Below are 17,498 nucleotides of genomic sequence, written 5' to 3' on the forward strand. Positions count from 1 at the left end.
TTTCTTCTTTATCTTGTTTCTTTTGTTTCTTTGGATATACTTCATTCAGGGTTATTTACTTGGACAGTTGGACACCCCCTCTAATTTCATGTAAGTAATAAAGCAATCCCTATAATTTGTATATTACTAGCAGGGACCCGTGTGATGCATGGGAAAATCTGAAAGATTTAATAATTTTATTTTTCATTTAAAATTGATTTATATAAAATAAATATTGTTAATTGAATATGAACAAATATTTTTTAATAAATTTAGTTTTATTAATAATTTGTAGTAATTTTAATAATTTTTATTCTTTTTATTATTTTTAAATGAAATTTTGATTAAGATTAAATAAATAAAAATAATTATAAAAGCTAACATTTTTATTAATTTCACTAATAATTAACAATTATATAGAAATGACAACAGGGTGGATAGAGGGACAAGGCACCCCATCCCTTTCCCTACCCCATAGACACTTTACCCTATCCCCGCCCCGTCCCCAATGTCACGCGGGTTCAGGGCAAGGTAACCACTCCTCAATATCGGGCAAGTTTAAAGGCAAGGCACCCAACTCCTCATCAAGGATGGAGAATCCTTGAATTTCCTTACCATGTCCCCAAGATTTGGTGGGTTCAAGTGGAGGTGTAAATTGGGTCATGCTAGGTAGGCACAACACAACCCGCATGTGGCCCACACAAAGTGCAAGTTGTGCCATGCTGGACCAGGAGGCATCCCGAGCCATGCCTCCCTCCTCTAGGATAATTTGGGGGGTCGATTAAGTATGACCAACAGCTCGAGCCCGCATAGGCCCATGTCATGTCGTGGGTCTGGCTGGTCCATGGGCCCCTTGGGTCAAGCCATGCCGCACACCAAGCCAAGCTCAAGCCAAGGCACCCACTCCCCGTCCAAGGTTTTTAAAATTGGACCAGATAGAGAACCGTTCTAGGGTTGAACGGCCTGACCATTCGGTCTAAATGGATGACCACTCTAACAAAAAATAAAAAAATAGGAAAACAAAAAAGGTCAAAAAATGTTGTCCGAGTTGACGGTTCAACCGCCCAGGTCAGCGGTTCGCTAATCAAATAAATGGTTTTTGGACAAAAAGCAATTTTGAGGTGAACCGGTGTCCAGTTCCCAATTTTTCCGATCTAACCATCTAGTTTGATATCATTTTGAAAACACTATCCCAATCAACCCAATATTCAACTGGATGATAGAAATGATCAAAATGATTTATTGAGTATCAACCACATGGTAAATTTATAAAAGTACACTAAATTGTCTTTAATATTCAAAAATGTAATTTTATGAAAACTTTGGAAATTTTATTTAAATTTTTATTAAATAATTTATTTTCTTTTTAAATGGTTTGCTTACAGAATTATACTAATTTATCTTATAATTTCTAATATAAACTAACCAATAATTTCCTTTTTTTTTATTTGGTAGTTTACTAACAAAATTACACTAATTTATCTTTTACTTTTCAATATAAATTAATTAATAATTTCATTTTCTAACATTATAATATTTTGTTCCCCATTTGTATTTGGTTATTAATTATAATAATAACAATAACTTAAATTTTATACTTTTTGATAATTGTTAAATATAATTCAATTTTATAGAAATTAGTTAAAAAGTTTTCAATTTCTATAAAATGTTGTTAATGAGTTAATTAATAACAATATTTATTAACTTTTGGTAATTTACTAACCATACTAATAAGAATATTTAATTTTTGGTAATTTACTAACCGTACTTATTAACTTTTGGTAATAACACTATTTAATACTCATTAAATATGGGCGGGATTAAATATTAATCATATTTAACTATTTATTAATTAATATAAATATTTTAAATGAGGGAAATTGGATATAGATTGGGAGGGTGCATTTTAGGAATTGAGTAGGGAGTGGGGCAACATAATACTTTCCTATTAGTTTAAATGAGATATAGTGGGAGAGAGATTATAGGAATATTTTTAGGTAGTTGGGTGACATGGCTTAATGGGAGTGGTGGGAAGGGAAGAGGAGAGAAAGTCAAATAGAATGCAAGGTGGGGATAATGGAGCAAGGAGAGGCATGGTGACGGGGACCCGTGCGATGCACGGACTTTGTTAAGCGGAAGTTAAACAATAGAGATACATAAGAGTATATAATTGTTTTATATTTTAATTTTTTAATAATCAACCCGATCAAACTCAACCCAAGTAGGTCAGTTTTCTAGTATTTCAGATCAGCTTCGGTTTAAGAACTATATATTAATATTTTATATTTTATATTTTAAAATTAAATTTTTAATACATGAAAGTACAAAAAATCCCATATTTCTTAGTCTAAAATATTTTATATCATAGATTTAATTTTAATAATATCATTGTAATTTATGAAATTTAAAGTTAATTTTTAAGTTTAAATCTTTTGAACAAACAAACTAAACCGAAAATAAACCCAAATCGATACAACCCGAGTTGGTGGGTTTTCATCAATGGTCAATTAGTTTCGAGTGACAAACTACAGACTTGACCAAATAGATTTGGTTGACGAAACAACCTACAACTAAACTGAACCAATCATTGAACACTCCTAATTTCAACTAAATTTATAGTCTAATCTCTAATAAATAACAATAGTTTAATCTCCAATAATTATTGAAAATTTATAGAAAACGTACACAATCATTGAAAATAAGTTTATAATGAAAATATAATAATATATAATAAAAAAACTACAAAAATATAATAAATACTGAAAATATACTAAATTGGTCAATAAATAGTGTAATCCCAAATAATAGTTTAATCTCTAATAAGTATTAATCTATAAATTATAAAAAAAATTATAATTACTAAAAATAAATTTATAAAAAAATACAATAAATAGGATAAATTAAAATTCAAAAGTTAAATAATATTTTTTTAATCTCCAATACCTATTGATAATTTTCTATTAAATAAAAAAATAAGAATACATTTATAAATAATTATTGAAAGAATATTTATAGAAAAGCAATAAATAATTACGGAAAATAAAATAAATATTAATTATAGTATATATAAATATATACTTAATATACACTATTATTGTAAAATTATTACTAACAAATATAATTTTTTTGATAGTTATTTTCTATAATTATTAATTGTTATAACTGAAATTAGTTATTTACAGTTTTATTTAGTTATAGAAATAATATTCGTACCTAAATTCTTAAAATATTAATTATTTATTGAATTTAATAATCCTTAAAATTATAATTGTATAATTATTCCATAATTCGTTATTAATTTTGTAAAATATTAAATTATTATTAATATGAATATTATGAATTCTATTATAATTATTTTTCTAATTTTAAGATTTTTTTTTTAAATTTAATACAGAAATTTATTATTTTAACTATTTAAAATTTTTTCATGTTAAATGTTTTGTTATTTAAATATTATGTAAAATATTTAAAATGTTTCATTATTTGAATTCTATTTATTTTATTCTTATTACGTAATATTAAATATTTTGCTATATTATTTAGATATTTTTAATGTTTTATTTAAGATTTTTAGTTTTTGAAATATTTAAATTATATTTTATTTTTTAATTTTAAATTTTTATTATTTGAATAACATTTAAATCGAATAATTCATAAAATTATAGTTTATATTGTTACTACATAATTTCTTGATGACTTTTGTAAAAATATTGAATTATTAATAATATGAATATTATTAAATCTATTAATTTTTTTGTGTTTTGAATAAATATTTTAAATTTAGTATATAATTTCTTTATAACATTTAAATAGTTCTGAATTTTTTAAATTGAAACTTTCTTTAGATAGATATACATAAAAAGTGGGGGAGAGGATAAATTGGAATTAGAGATAGTTTATGAGAGAATTACTCTACCAAATTAGAGATAATTGAAGAGATAAATAAGAGTTAGAGATAACTTAGGAGATAAATAGGAATTAGAGACGATTTAGGTGGAAGTGGGGGAAAGTGGTGCAACTTGGCTAAACATTAGAAAAGCAAATCCCTCTTTTTTTTATGGTAGTTAGAAATAGTTAAGCATATGTGATTTCCTTATTGGTTTAATGGGTAATTATATGGAATTAAAAAATAAAAAATTCAAAAAAACAGAAAATTAGGAAGGGGTTTAAAGCAAGGAGAGGTATGGTGACGTGGACAGACAGACTAATTTTAATATATACTACCAGGGACTCGCGCGATGCACGGGAAAATTTAAAAGATTTAATAATTTTATTTTTCATTTATTGTTAATTTATGAAAAATAATTACTGTTAATTGAATATGAACAAATATTTTTTAATAAAATTAGTTTTATTAATAATTTGTAGTAATTTTCATAATTTTTATTCTTTTTATTATTTTTAAATGAAATTTTGGTTAATTTTAAATAAATAGAAATAATTATAAAAGCTAGCATTTTTGTTAATTCCACTAATAATTAACAATTATATAGGAATGACAATGGAGTGGGTTCAAGGCAGGGCACCCCATCCCTTTCCCTACCCCAAAGTCAAGACACTACCCCATCACCGCCCTGTCCCAAGTGTCACACGAGTTTAGGGCAATGTAACCACTCCTCAATGTCGGGCGAGTTCAGGGGAAAGGCACCCCACTCCTCATCAAGGATGGAGAATCCTCGAATTTCCCTGCCACGTCCCCAATATTGGGTGGGTTCAAGTGGAGGTGTAAATTGGGTAGTGTTGGGTCGGCACCAAGGTTTTAAAAACTAACCTGAAAATGGAACCATTCTGGCTACTGGTTTCCGGGTCAGCGGTTCGACCATCTGGGTCAAACGATTTGGACGGTTTGAATTGGGGCAAAATAGAAAATAGATATATATACTTATATATGAGAAAAGAGAAGTGGAGAAGAGAGTTTTTGTCGGCTAAGAAAGAAGAAAAGAAGGAAAGAAAGAAAGGAAGGAGATAGGGAAAAAAAAGGAAAAGGGGAGAAACAAAAGGAAAGAAAGAAAAAGGGAAAGAGGGAAGAAGAAGGAAGAGGAGGAGAATGATTTGATGTTCACCGGTGACGGTGATGACAACAAGGACGACGAAATGGCGACGACAGTACTAGCGCGGATGACAGATCTGAGATCTGAGATCTATTTTTCATATCTCAGATCTCAATAATGAAACTATGCAACTTCTTCTTCTTCTTCTTCTTCTTCTTCTTCTTCTTCTTCTTCTTCTTCTTCTTCTTCTTCTTAAACTGTGAACCGCTGTCCGAGTCAAATGAATCGATGGTTCAACCACCTGGGTCAGCGGTTTTTTGACGAAGTCAACGGTTTATTACCCAAGAACGGGTCAAGGGTGAAATGGATCCGGTTGCTTGGACGGTTTCCAGGCCGAACAGTCTAACCGTCCAGGTCAACAACAGTTCAAAAACATTGGTCAGCACAACACAACCTGCATGTGGCCTGCACAAAGTGCGAGTCGTGTCGTGTTGGCCTACGAGGCATCCCGGACAGTGCCTCCCTCCTCTAGGATAATTTGGGAGGTCGGTTCAACACAACCCACAACTCGAGCCCGCACAGGCCCGTGCTATGCCATGGGCCGGGCCTTGGGCCAGGCCATGTCGCAGACCAAGCCAAGCTCAAGGTAAGGCAACCACTCCCCGTCCAAGGTTTTTAAAATTAGACCAGATAGGGAACCGTTCTAGGGTCTAACGGTCTAACTGTTTGGTCCAAACAAATGAACCGCTCTGACAAAAAAATAATAAAATAGAAAAACAAAAAAAAATGCCAAAAACTATTGTCCGAGTTGACAGTTCTACCACCTAGGTCAGCGGTTCGCTAACAAAATAAACGGTTTTTGGACAAAAAGCGATTTGAGGTGAAATGGTGTCCGATTCCCAATTTTCCAGTCTAACCATCTGGTTTGATCCAGTTTTGAAAACGCTTTCCCCATCAACCCAATATTCAATTTGATGATAGAAATGATCAAAAGGATATATTGAGTATCAACCACATGGTAAATTTCTAAAAGTACACTAAATTGTCTTTAATATTCAAAAATGTAATTTTATGAAAATTTTGGAAATTTATTGTACTTGTGTAATTTTGAAAATTTGTTTCAATTTTTATTAAATAATTTATTTTCTTTGTAAATGGTTTACTTACAAAATTATACTAATTTATCTTATAATTTCTAATATAAACTTGTTAGACAGTGTATGCCCTTAGCTCCAATCAGAATGATGTACCTTATGACATTTAATGTAAATGAATAAAGTACATATTTGATTCATGTTATTATAGTGTATTTCTGTGTAATACCCTTAAACTTGACACATATGAGACACGTGTTAGTTTAGAATCTTCACAGCCATTAGATAGATCTGGGGAGATTTATCCTACCAAGGTTGACACTGATGTACCACCAAGTTGGTTGGGGTGGCTTGTCTCAGCTACCAGGGTGAGACCTGAGGTACATACAGTGTGGGTTTTCTTGAAACCTTAAATCGGACCAGAATTCCAGTGTTGCCCTGGACCTTGTAGATAGATGGGCAAAACTGGAATGTTACACCTAACCCCTAGACTAGATTATGATACTGCACTAGGTGTCGGATTGGGCTGTCTTTGATATGCTAATCAATGAGATCCTTAGAGGGGGTCAAAACCTGGGTATGTTGGGACAGCCCGAGAATTCATCTGAGTGGGTGATCATAGTGACAGGATCAGCCCCTTTGTCGGACAAAGTGAATGATTGGGGATGCACTCTCTCTGATGGAAACCAAAGTTGTCGGCAACCAATTTCAACCGTTGAAATTTGTTTTGCAAAATATATTTATATAGAGATATGCATATATCATATATATATATATATATATATATATATATATATATATATATATATATATATATATATATGTATTATGGTTTCAAAATGTTTGCAAAAGGTTTTAATTCCCAGGATCCATGTGAGTAGAGAGTGCAACATTGTACCTTGCAGCCAAGGGAGAGGTCCTCTCTTTGTCGGGCAGTGTTTGATCATTATGGGCTGAGAGGTTAAGTGTAAGACCATTAAGGTGGCTTGACCCAAGGACAATTTAGTGTAAATGTTGGGCCCATTAAGAGCCCATGGTGAGGGACTCAGGGGTTCACTGTCTCCTACAGTGAATTCGGCCAAGCCTTGTAACAGAGGCTGGGCTGAACCCATGTGACTGATGTGTAGATCAATATTTGGGTCCCACTCCATACAAGGATATCTAACTGGGCAGTAGTTTGGAGTCCAAGTGAGCACATGGACTTAATGGGCCTAAAGCCCAATTCGAACTGGCTTGATTAGATTAATTAAAGAGGGGCGGTTCTGGGATTTAGATCAGCAGATAGGATAAGGGATTGTCCCTATCCACTCAGAGAGTCCAGATCCAAATAGAGATTTAGATCTGGAAACTCCTAATTAGATTAAGAGGGTTGATCTTTATTTGTAGATAAGATAAGGGATTATCCTTATCTCTTAAAGAGAGTCCAGATCCAAATACAAGATTTGGATTCGGAAACTCCTAATGGGATTACGAGATGCTCTCTTTAAGGCTATAAATAGAGGAGCAAGGCAAACCTCCAGTTCATCCTTCAGTTTCACTGATACAAGAGAGAAGATAGCATACAGTTGGACTGACACCATCTTCTACTCTTGCCTTCTCTTGCTATTGCCGCCATTACCAATTCGATCTCCACCAGTAGGAGCGATCAATAAAGGGTTCTTGATATCACCTTTTGGCAGAAAAGGTGATCTAAAGTCGTGCTCACTCTCCCTCCATCAGATTCTTGGTGAAGAATCAAGTTCTTGTTGAAGACACATCCTACTGATTCTGCTCCACCCTACGCTGTGTCATCTTCAGTGGGAGCAGTCTTTCGTAATCTCCTTGGACGTGAACACTTTCGTTGGGGGTTATTACTACTCCGTATCAGGTATATCCCTCTCCTACCTTTTGGTTTCAGATCTGGTCTGGTTTAGGTTCAAGATTGATCCTTGAAAATGCACTTTTCTAAAATAGGGAATGTGATTCCCACATGGGAGAAAGAGAGAAATTTTTGAAATTTCGCGCAACTTACTTGTAGGGTTTGGCCATCCATATGATGGATCTCTCATCCCTTCAAAACTAACCAATAATTTCCTTTTTCCAATATTATACTAATTTATCTTAATTATTTGTTCAAATTATAGTTTTCCATTTCCCATAGTTATTTATCTTTAATAATTTTCAATAATTTGCAATGAAAATTAAATAATTTTTCAATGGTTTTCCAAAATCTATCAAATGTAATAAATTTTCATAAAATTTCCAAAAATATTCTAATAATTTTCAATAATTATTTAATACATTTTAAATAAACCTTCAAATACTTTATATCTTTTAATTTCAAAAATGTTATTTTACAAAAATTTAGTTTTATGAAAATTTATTACATTTGTGTAACTGTGGGGATTTAATGAAATTTTTTTAAATTGTTATTAAATATGTTTTTTTATTTGGTAGTTTACTAACAAAGCTACACTAATTTATCTTTTATTTTTCAATATAAATTAATTAATAATTTCATTTTCTAACATTATAATATTTTGTTCCCCCATTTGTATTTGGTTATTAATTATAATAATAACAATAACTTAAATTTTATACTTTTTGATAATTGTTAAATATAATTCTCAATTTTATAGAAATTAGTCAAAGAGTCTTCAATTTCTATAAAATGTTGTTAATGAGTTAATTAATAACAATATTTATTAATTTTTGGTAATTTACTAAACGTACTAATAAGAATATTTAATTTTTGGTAATTTACTAACCGTATTTATTAACTTTTGGTAGTAACACTATTTAATACTCATTGAATATACGTGGGATTAAATATTAACCATATTTAACTATTTATTAATTAATATAAATATTTTAAATGAGGGAGAGTGGATATAGATTGGGGGGATGCATTTTAGGATTTGATTAGGGAGTGGGGTAACACGATACTTTCCTATTGGTTTAAATGCGATACCTTGGGAGAGAGATTATAGCAATATTCTTAGGTAGTTGGGTGGCATGGCCTAATGAGAGTGGTGGGAAGGGGAGGGGAGAGAAAGTAAAAGATAATGCAGGGTGGGGATAATGGAGCAAGGAGAAGCAGGGTGATGGGGACCCATGCTTTGTTAAGCGAAAGTTAAACAATAGAAATACATAAGAGTATATAATTGTTTTATATTTTAACTTTTTAATAAACAATTAGATCAAACACAACCCGAGTTGGTCGGTTTTCTAGTATTTCAGTTCGGCTTGGTTTAATAAATATATATAAATATTTTATATTTTAAATTTAATTTTTTAATACAAAAAAGTAGGAAAATTCCCATATTTGTTAGTCTAAAATATTTTATATCATATATTTAATTTTTGTAATTTATTTTTTAATATATCATTCTAATTTATGAAATTTAAAATTAATTTTCAAGTTTAAATATTTTGAACAAACAAATAAACCGAAAATAGACCCAAATCGATACAACCCAAGTTGGTGGGTTTTCGCTAATGGTCAATCAGGTTCAAGTGATAAACTAGGGGCTTGACCAGATCAATTTGGTTAGCAAAAAGCCTGTAAATGAACTCAATCAATCATTGAACAATCCTTATTTCAACTAATTTTATAGTCTAATCTCTAATAAATAACAATATATTAATCTCCAACAATTATTGAAAATTTATAGCAAACGTACACAATCATTGAAAATAAGTTTATAATGAAAATATAATAGATATATAATAAAAATACAAAAATTACAAAATATAATAAATACTAAAAATATACTAAATTAGTCAATAAATAGTGTACTCTTAAATAACAGTTTAATATATAATAAGTATTAATCTATAAATTATAAAAAATATATAATTACTATAAATAAATTTATAACAAAAATACAATAAATTAAATTTCAAAAGTTAAATAATAGTTGTTTAATCTCCAATAGTTATTGATAATTTTCTATTAAATAAAAAAATTATAAATACATTTATAAATAATTATTGAAAGCATATATATAAAAAATAATAAATAATTAATGAAAATAAAATAAATATTATTTATATATATAAATATAAAACGAATATACACTATTTTTGTAAAATTATTACTAATAAATATAAGTTTGTTGATAGTTATTTTCTATAATTATTAATTGATATAACTGAAATTAGTTATTTACAATATTATTTAGTTATTGAAATAATAATTTTATTTAGATTCTTAAAATATTAATTATTTATTAACTTTAATAGTCCATAAAATTATAATTGTACTATTATTACATAATTCGTTATTAATTTTGTAAAATATTAAATTATTACTAATATGAATATTATGAATTCTATTGTAATTATTTTTCTACTTTTAAGATTTTTTTAAAATTTATTACATAATTTTGTTATTTTAACTATTTAAAATTTTGTCTTGTTAAATATTTTTTATTTAAATATTTAAATAATATGTAAAATATTTAAAATTTTTCATATTTTGATTTTATTTATTTTAATGTTATTACGTAATATTAAATATTTTGTTATATTATATAGCTACTTTTAATGTTTTTTATTTAAGAGTTTTAGTTATTGAAATATTTAAATAATGTTGTAATGTTAAATGTTACATTTTTATTATTTGAATAACATTTAAATTGAATAATTTGTAAAATTATATTTTATATTGTTACTTCATAATTTCATGATGAATTTTGTAAAAATATTGAATTATTAATAATATGAATATTATTAAATCCATTAATTTTTTGTGTTTGAATAAATATTTTAAATTTGGTATATAATTTCATTATAACATTTAAATAGTTATGAATTTTTTAATTGAAACTTTCTTTAGATAGATATAGATAAAAAGTGGGGGAGAGGATAAATATGAATTAGAGATTGCTTATGAGAGAATCTTTCTACTATATTAGAGTTAATTTAAGAGATAAATAAGAGTTAGAGATAATTTAGAAGATAAATAGGAATTAGAGACAATTTAGAAGGAAGTGGAGGAAAGTGGCGCCACTTGGCTAAACATTAGAAAAGCAAATCCCTCTTTCTTTAGAGTTCACATCTCCACCCCACAGGGAGCCGCCCCACAACGCCCACAACACATCCCCGCCGTGTATTGGAACATCTCCTGATGATAGTAACAGTCCTAATGATGTCATCATCGAGAGATGTTGCCAATACATGGTGGGGATGTGCTATGGGGCATTGTGGGGCAGCTCCTTGTGGAGCATAGATGTGATCTCATTTTCTTTATGGTTGTTAGAAATAGTTAAGCATATGTGATTTCCTTATTGGTTTAGTGGGTAATTATGTGGAATTAAAAAAATAAAAAAAGACAAAAAATTAGAAAGGGGGGTTTGAAGCAAGAAGTATGGTGATGTGGACAGACTAATTTTAATATATATATGTATATATATATATATATATATATATATATATATATATATATATATATATAGAATAAGACATAGATTAAGACACCCCTCACAGTTTGCACCCCATATGGCTGTATTATACAATACAGATTACATGTTCATGTGAATAGATGTGTAAAATGACTTTATTGACCCTATGGCCTGTTTGACCAATTTAATCAAGAAAAACTTTTGTTTTGCTTCATCTTTATGTTAATGAAAAAGAACTACAAGCTCACCAAGTGGGGTCTCCTCTTGTTCACCAAACAACAGCTAAGGAGATGGCAAATCTCTAAGCTCCAAAACAAAGTTGTTAAGTAAGAAATAGGAGGTGTATCCACCAGGATCCAAATCAGCCCCCCACAACGTCCCACAGCACATCTCCACCATGTATTGGGAACATCTCCCAATGATAATATCAGAAATAATGTCATCATAGGGAGATGTTCCCAATACACGGCGGGGATATACTGTGGGGTTTTGTTGAGGGCTGATTTGAACTTCCATCACCATGGTAGAATGCTTGCCAAAAAACCAGGTACTCTGCAGATCTCTAACGGGTTTAGGTTAATAGCCAATGAACAGAAGAACAACAATCGGAATTGGTTGGTCGATGGTTGAGAGCTCAAACTACGGGGAATGCTGATGTAGAAAAAGAACCCCCCTCGATTTTTCTGATTGTTTCATTCATGGTGTCAATACTCAATAGGGTTTAATAGTAGTTGCACATTTCTCTAATTGCAATGAGAGAGAAACAGAAGGAGAGAGAGGAGGAGGAGGAGGACGTATCTGAAGCAATGTTTTAAAAAACGAACCAGAATCAAAATCATTTTGGCCACCAATGTTTGGGTCGATAGTTCAACCATCAGGTTCGAATGAATAGCTTGTTTTGACAAAAAACAAAAAAAAAAATAATAAAAAAATGGATAAAACCATTGAAATTAAATGGGTTGACAAATCGATGGCTAAAAATGGCTAAAACCATTGAAATTATATTATAGGGAAGCTATTTGGATTGAATTATGGGTACCCATTAAATTAGAGGCAAGTTAATGGTTGTAAGTCTACTAGGGCCCTGTTTGAGAACACTTAAAAGAAGTACTTCTTTTAACAATTACTTCTTTTAAGACATGGGACTACACATTAAGTAATTTTTAAGTACTTATGGGTGTTTGGTAAAAAAGTGGAGAAAAAGTGACTTCAAATTGGCTTTTTTTTAAGTACTTCTCCAAAAAAATAGGACGAACCAGTCCTTGATAAATTTCTATAATGCTTAAAGTACCCCTACACCCAAAAAGCACTGTTCATCATCTTCTTCCTTCCTCCCTCCCTTCCTTGCTCGGTCCCTTCATCTACCTCACCTCCCTGCTGACCATCTCTTTCATTGGAAACCTTCTTCTTTCTTTTCTTCTAATCGCCAAATCTTGGCCCCTTCTTCGTAAGTTCCTCTCCCGATCTCTCCCCTATTTCTCTCTCTTGCCAAATCAGGATTATGGTGAACTATAACTACTCCCAGCGACAGTTAATGGCGGAAATGTAGCGGTGAAAGATGAAGCCGGACTTGTCGCCATGGCCGAGTTGAAGGTGGGCTGATACTGAGGAGGCTCGAAGCTATAGAACAAGCCAGGACAGCCCTTCAAGGCATCCATGATGCTCTGGTAGTCATACGGATCGGCGTGGAAGACTTTCAGATTCTTGCTATTGTCGGAAGAAATTCCCTTGAATGCTTGCAATTGCAAATCACCAGAAACAAATAATCCACGCAAAAGATAAGGAGAATTACAGGCGTAAGAGTGATGAGTGTAAAGCAGAAGATGAAGAAAGAAAGAAATTAACCATGGTTCTGGACAATGGCGTGAACGGTGTTGCCCCTTTGAAGGAGATGATTCACAAGGCTGGAGCCTAAGTGGCCAGAAGCGTCCAAACTCAAAGAGAAAGGATTTTCAGTGTCGCTTAGGCTTAGGCTAAGCCTAAGCAGCCTCAACGGTGCCATTTGTTTCTGTGTCTCAAACTCAAAGAGAAAGGAAGAAAGTGATAGAGGATTTTTAGTACTGTTCGTTTCTTTAGAAGCAATGAGGTAGATGTATGTGCATGTCTATGACTATCTATTTAAAGAGGGAAGAGGGAGAGAGGGAGCTACTAGCATTCAAAGAGTGTGGCAAGTAGATGGTTGGAAGGTGGTTGTTGAGAAAAAGAGGATGAAATGAGAGAGAGGAGGGGGGGAGGTTGTAGAAAGCAAAATGTAGCGGCACTTATTATTATTATTATTATTATTATTATTATTATTATTATTTATTATTAGGATAAAATATAAAAACCTCCCCTGAACTTTCTTACAATCATAAAAACCTCCCCTATAGCTTTACTTTAGCAAAAACATCCCGCTATTTTCAAAAATAAAATGACAAAAACCTCCCTTCGGTCAATAATCATAACGGAAAATGTTAAACCGATGATTAATTTTTTGCAAATACCTATTTTACCCTTTCCAAATACGCCTTGACGATGTCCATCTGTTGGAACATTCCGCCATTGATCATCATATAGTCTCTCAGTGCACTATAATTGCCTCCTAATGCTTCCAGCAGAGTCCGCAGATAAACACCTTGCGCCTGTGCAAGCACCATTATTCCCTCGGCCTCTTTCTTCTTTGCATACAGTTCTGCGTCTGCAACTTGTTGGCAAGCATAAAAAAATGCCTCTGCAATTGCTTTCTATGCCTCGGAAATCATAGAAATTTCATCAAGAACAGTTGGATTTATTTAGAAAAAAAGAAGAAAAATAGAAAGAACATGACTGGATTAATCGGCAATGCTCCATACCCGGGTTTCATACTCCACACTGGCCTTACTCAGTAGCTCGACTTCTCTGTGCGGGTCAATGTGGTCATCCTCTCAACTTCTCTCTGCAACTCAGCCTCTCGGATGGTCACCGCCTTTGCTGACTCCACTTCCGCCATCTGAGCCTAGCAAGTCCACCCCACTTTCTTTGTCGCCAAATCCGCGTTGGCCTCTACAACATCGGCCTCCTTCTGGTTCTCATATATCCTCACATTTGTCTTCACCTTAATCTCTTCCTTCTTCCCTTCTCCTTGGCTTTGGGTTGATATGATCCTTGTCTGCCCTTCATGAAGCTTTGCTCCGATCTCACCTTTCATCTTGGCCTCAGCCACATCGATCTAAGCCTAGTTGGCAGCCTCCATTTGAGTTTTCTGGCCAAGGTACGAGAAGTACTCATGACCAGACACGTCGACCAGCTGCTTAACGTTGGCGTTGTAGACCAGAAGGCCGAACTGGTTGAGTTCTAGCTGAACTTTCTCGAACACTTTTTGCTTGAACTCCTTGGTTCCTCTGAAGATTTCCTCCATGGTCACCAACATTGCTAGAACTTGAGTCTCACCCTTGATGATCCCTTGAACAAGCTCCTTAACGTGGCTAGAGAGATGGGATTGAAATTGTGGTTTTAGCCATTTATGACTTGCTGTGCAATACTTCCTTTTTCAATCAGTTTGTTTTCCTCCTATAAGCCATGGCAATTCTCTTCTATATGGATTGAAATTGATGATGAAGAACTTGCCCGTTTTGTGGAACATGTGGACAAAGATAACAATGGAATTATAACATTTGAAGAATGGAGAGATTTTCTTCTATTATATCCCCATGAGGCTACTATTGAGAATATTTATCATTACCCGGAGAGGGTATATGCATGCCTTGTACATATTGGGGAGTAGGCTTGTTATTCCATAAGGCATCATCAGGAAGCATGTCCATGCACGCAGATAATTAATGTTGGATTTTAATCTCATAAGAGATTAAATCCAATGGGTTTGATTGGTCAATTACATGAGAAATTGTACCTACACACTTGATTTAAAAATCAGTTTTTCTCTTACAAAAACCTAGTTTTGAACTTGTCCCACATTGGAAATTTATAAGTTTTGTTTTTAGTATTTCAATAGGAGCTGATTTACACTCCTTAGAATAGGGATTCGATACCACGCAACATGCGCGCACGCGTGTGCGCATGTGTGTGCGGCGCAATGAGGCGCTTTAGAGGCGCACTTTGCTCGCGTGCACCCGCGTGGCTCACGATGGGTGGCTTTGGTTTTGGTGCATTGCTGACCGTTGATCAGATCAACGATCACGATTCGATTGAGTGTGATCAAAAGGCACAATTCAAAGTTAACAATCACCAACTGTTAACTACTTTTTGAACAGTCACAATCATTGTGACTGTTCAAGGTGCCTTCTCTAAACCAGCACCCACCTTTTCCTCATACCTCTTCACAAATTATTTAAGGAGCATGAATCAGACTCCAAATCACACAATTTCGAAATTCTCTCTCTCTCTCTCAGTCCAGTTTGCTGCAGTCTCACGAAAGGTTTCTTTGGAAACTCTTCAACTTTGCTGGTTACAGATTCTCGCCCAAGGCTCTATTGTATCATGGGAACGAATTTGCCTGTAACCCAACAGCAAACTCAGTGCAACTGAGTGGGGGCAAATAACGTTCTAAAGGCAGTGTCTTCAGACACGCCTCAGAGCTTCTCCTCCAAAGTTACAGTAACCCCATCTTCCCCAACAATTAATAGCAGGAGGTGTTACAGGAGCAACATCCCGTACTGCAATAGCTCCTCTTGGTCGCTTAAAGGTGGTTTTGCAAGTCTAAACAACACGTACTTGCATTATGCCTGCCATAAAGGACATATGGCAGAAATGTATTATTATTATTATTATTATTAATTGGATCCACATGGCAATCAAGGTGTGGGTTCACGTGGGCTGTAATTGAAATGTATATTATAATATGCAAAAATAATTGTGATATATGTATGAGTGTAGTGAAGGTTAAAATTGTCATTAATGTTCAATATAAACACTTGTGGGGAAATCAACTTAATAAACATTTCCACCCCAATAAATACTTAAAAACATAATAAATAGTTTGAAAAATGGGTTACCAAAAAACATAAATACTTGTAAACTTTGGGCCTTAAATAATTCAATGGCTGTATTAATTGAACCACCCATTGACAGTCCGTGCATACGCAGTCCCTGCATGGCACTGTTCTGACTAGTCATTTAATCGATAAATTATAAAGCTTTCCGTGAGACCCTCGGCTTTATTGGGAGGGGCTTTCACTGTTCTGACTAGTCACCAAAGCTTTCAGGATACAACTTCTGGGATTCTGCTGAGTCCCACACAACAACGCCAAAAGCTGTGTTTGGTGAAATTCAGAAAGCCCTTCACTGTGTTCTAAACTCCAAAAACACTACTGAAAAAAGAATAAGAAGCTACTCCATATAGCTTTTGGGGAACACAGGTGCTCAATCACCTCCCAAACGGGCACTTACATTTAGTGGCTTTTTGACTGCAGCTCAATCAAATGGGTTGCTGAGTACATCAAAGTTCTAAAACCCCTTTAATTGTCCAAATACATCAGACCTGCAAGCCTCTTTAATTGTTTAAATGCATTGAAACTCGCGCATTGGATATCACATGTTAACACAGTGAATTGTCTGGTGAAGCGTTGGCTTCTATAGAACTTCGGCTGTCCACGTGTTCCTTTCATCAGACACGCTAATCTCTTGAGCACTGTTACTACTGTTATATGAAGCTCATATTCAGAGAACCATGTGGAAAGCACAGGCTATGGACAGTACAAAGCTAAAGGTTTTTTTATTCTTCTGGCCTGAATTTCAAGCTTCTAAGGACATCCCGATTCACGAACTGCTTAAGCTGCTACCCAACTGGCATTTAGTCTAACAGTTAAAAACCATTGAACGAGTCGACGGTTCAACCATCCAGGTTAATGGGTTATTGACTGATTCAACAATTTTTAGTTAGGGTTCGGATTTGGGGTAAAATGAAACCGGTTGCTTGGACAGTTCCCAGGCCGAATGGTCCGACCGTCCGGGTCAACGGCAGTTGGAACATATCTTCTAGGATTTTTGTGTGTGGTCCACCTTCCAAAGCCAGGAGTCGTTGCATGAAAGCCCTCCCAATTAGGATCAAGAATGGCAACGGGGTGGGTGGGGAT

General features: G+C 33.3%; 1 pseudogene; it reads right to left on the reverse strand.

Moving 5' to 3' along the window:
* Nucleotides 1-11,935: 11,935 nt before the first annotated feature.
* Nucleotides 11,936-16,030, reverse strand: LOC104598368 (flotillin-like protein 4 pseudogene; annotated as a pseudogene).
* Between the last annotated feature and the right edge of the window lie 1,468 nt (nucleotides 16,031-17,498).

This window comes from Nelumbo nucifera, chromosome 7 (assembly GCF_055504915.1).
Source record: "Nelumbo nucifera cultivar China Antique chromosome 7, China Antique-T2T, whole genome shotgun sequence".
NCBI classification, from domain to species: domain Eukaryota; kingdom Viridiplantae; phylum Streptophyta; class Magnoliopsida; order Proteales; family Nelumbonaceae; genus Nelumbo; species Nelumbo nucifera.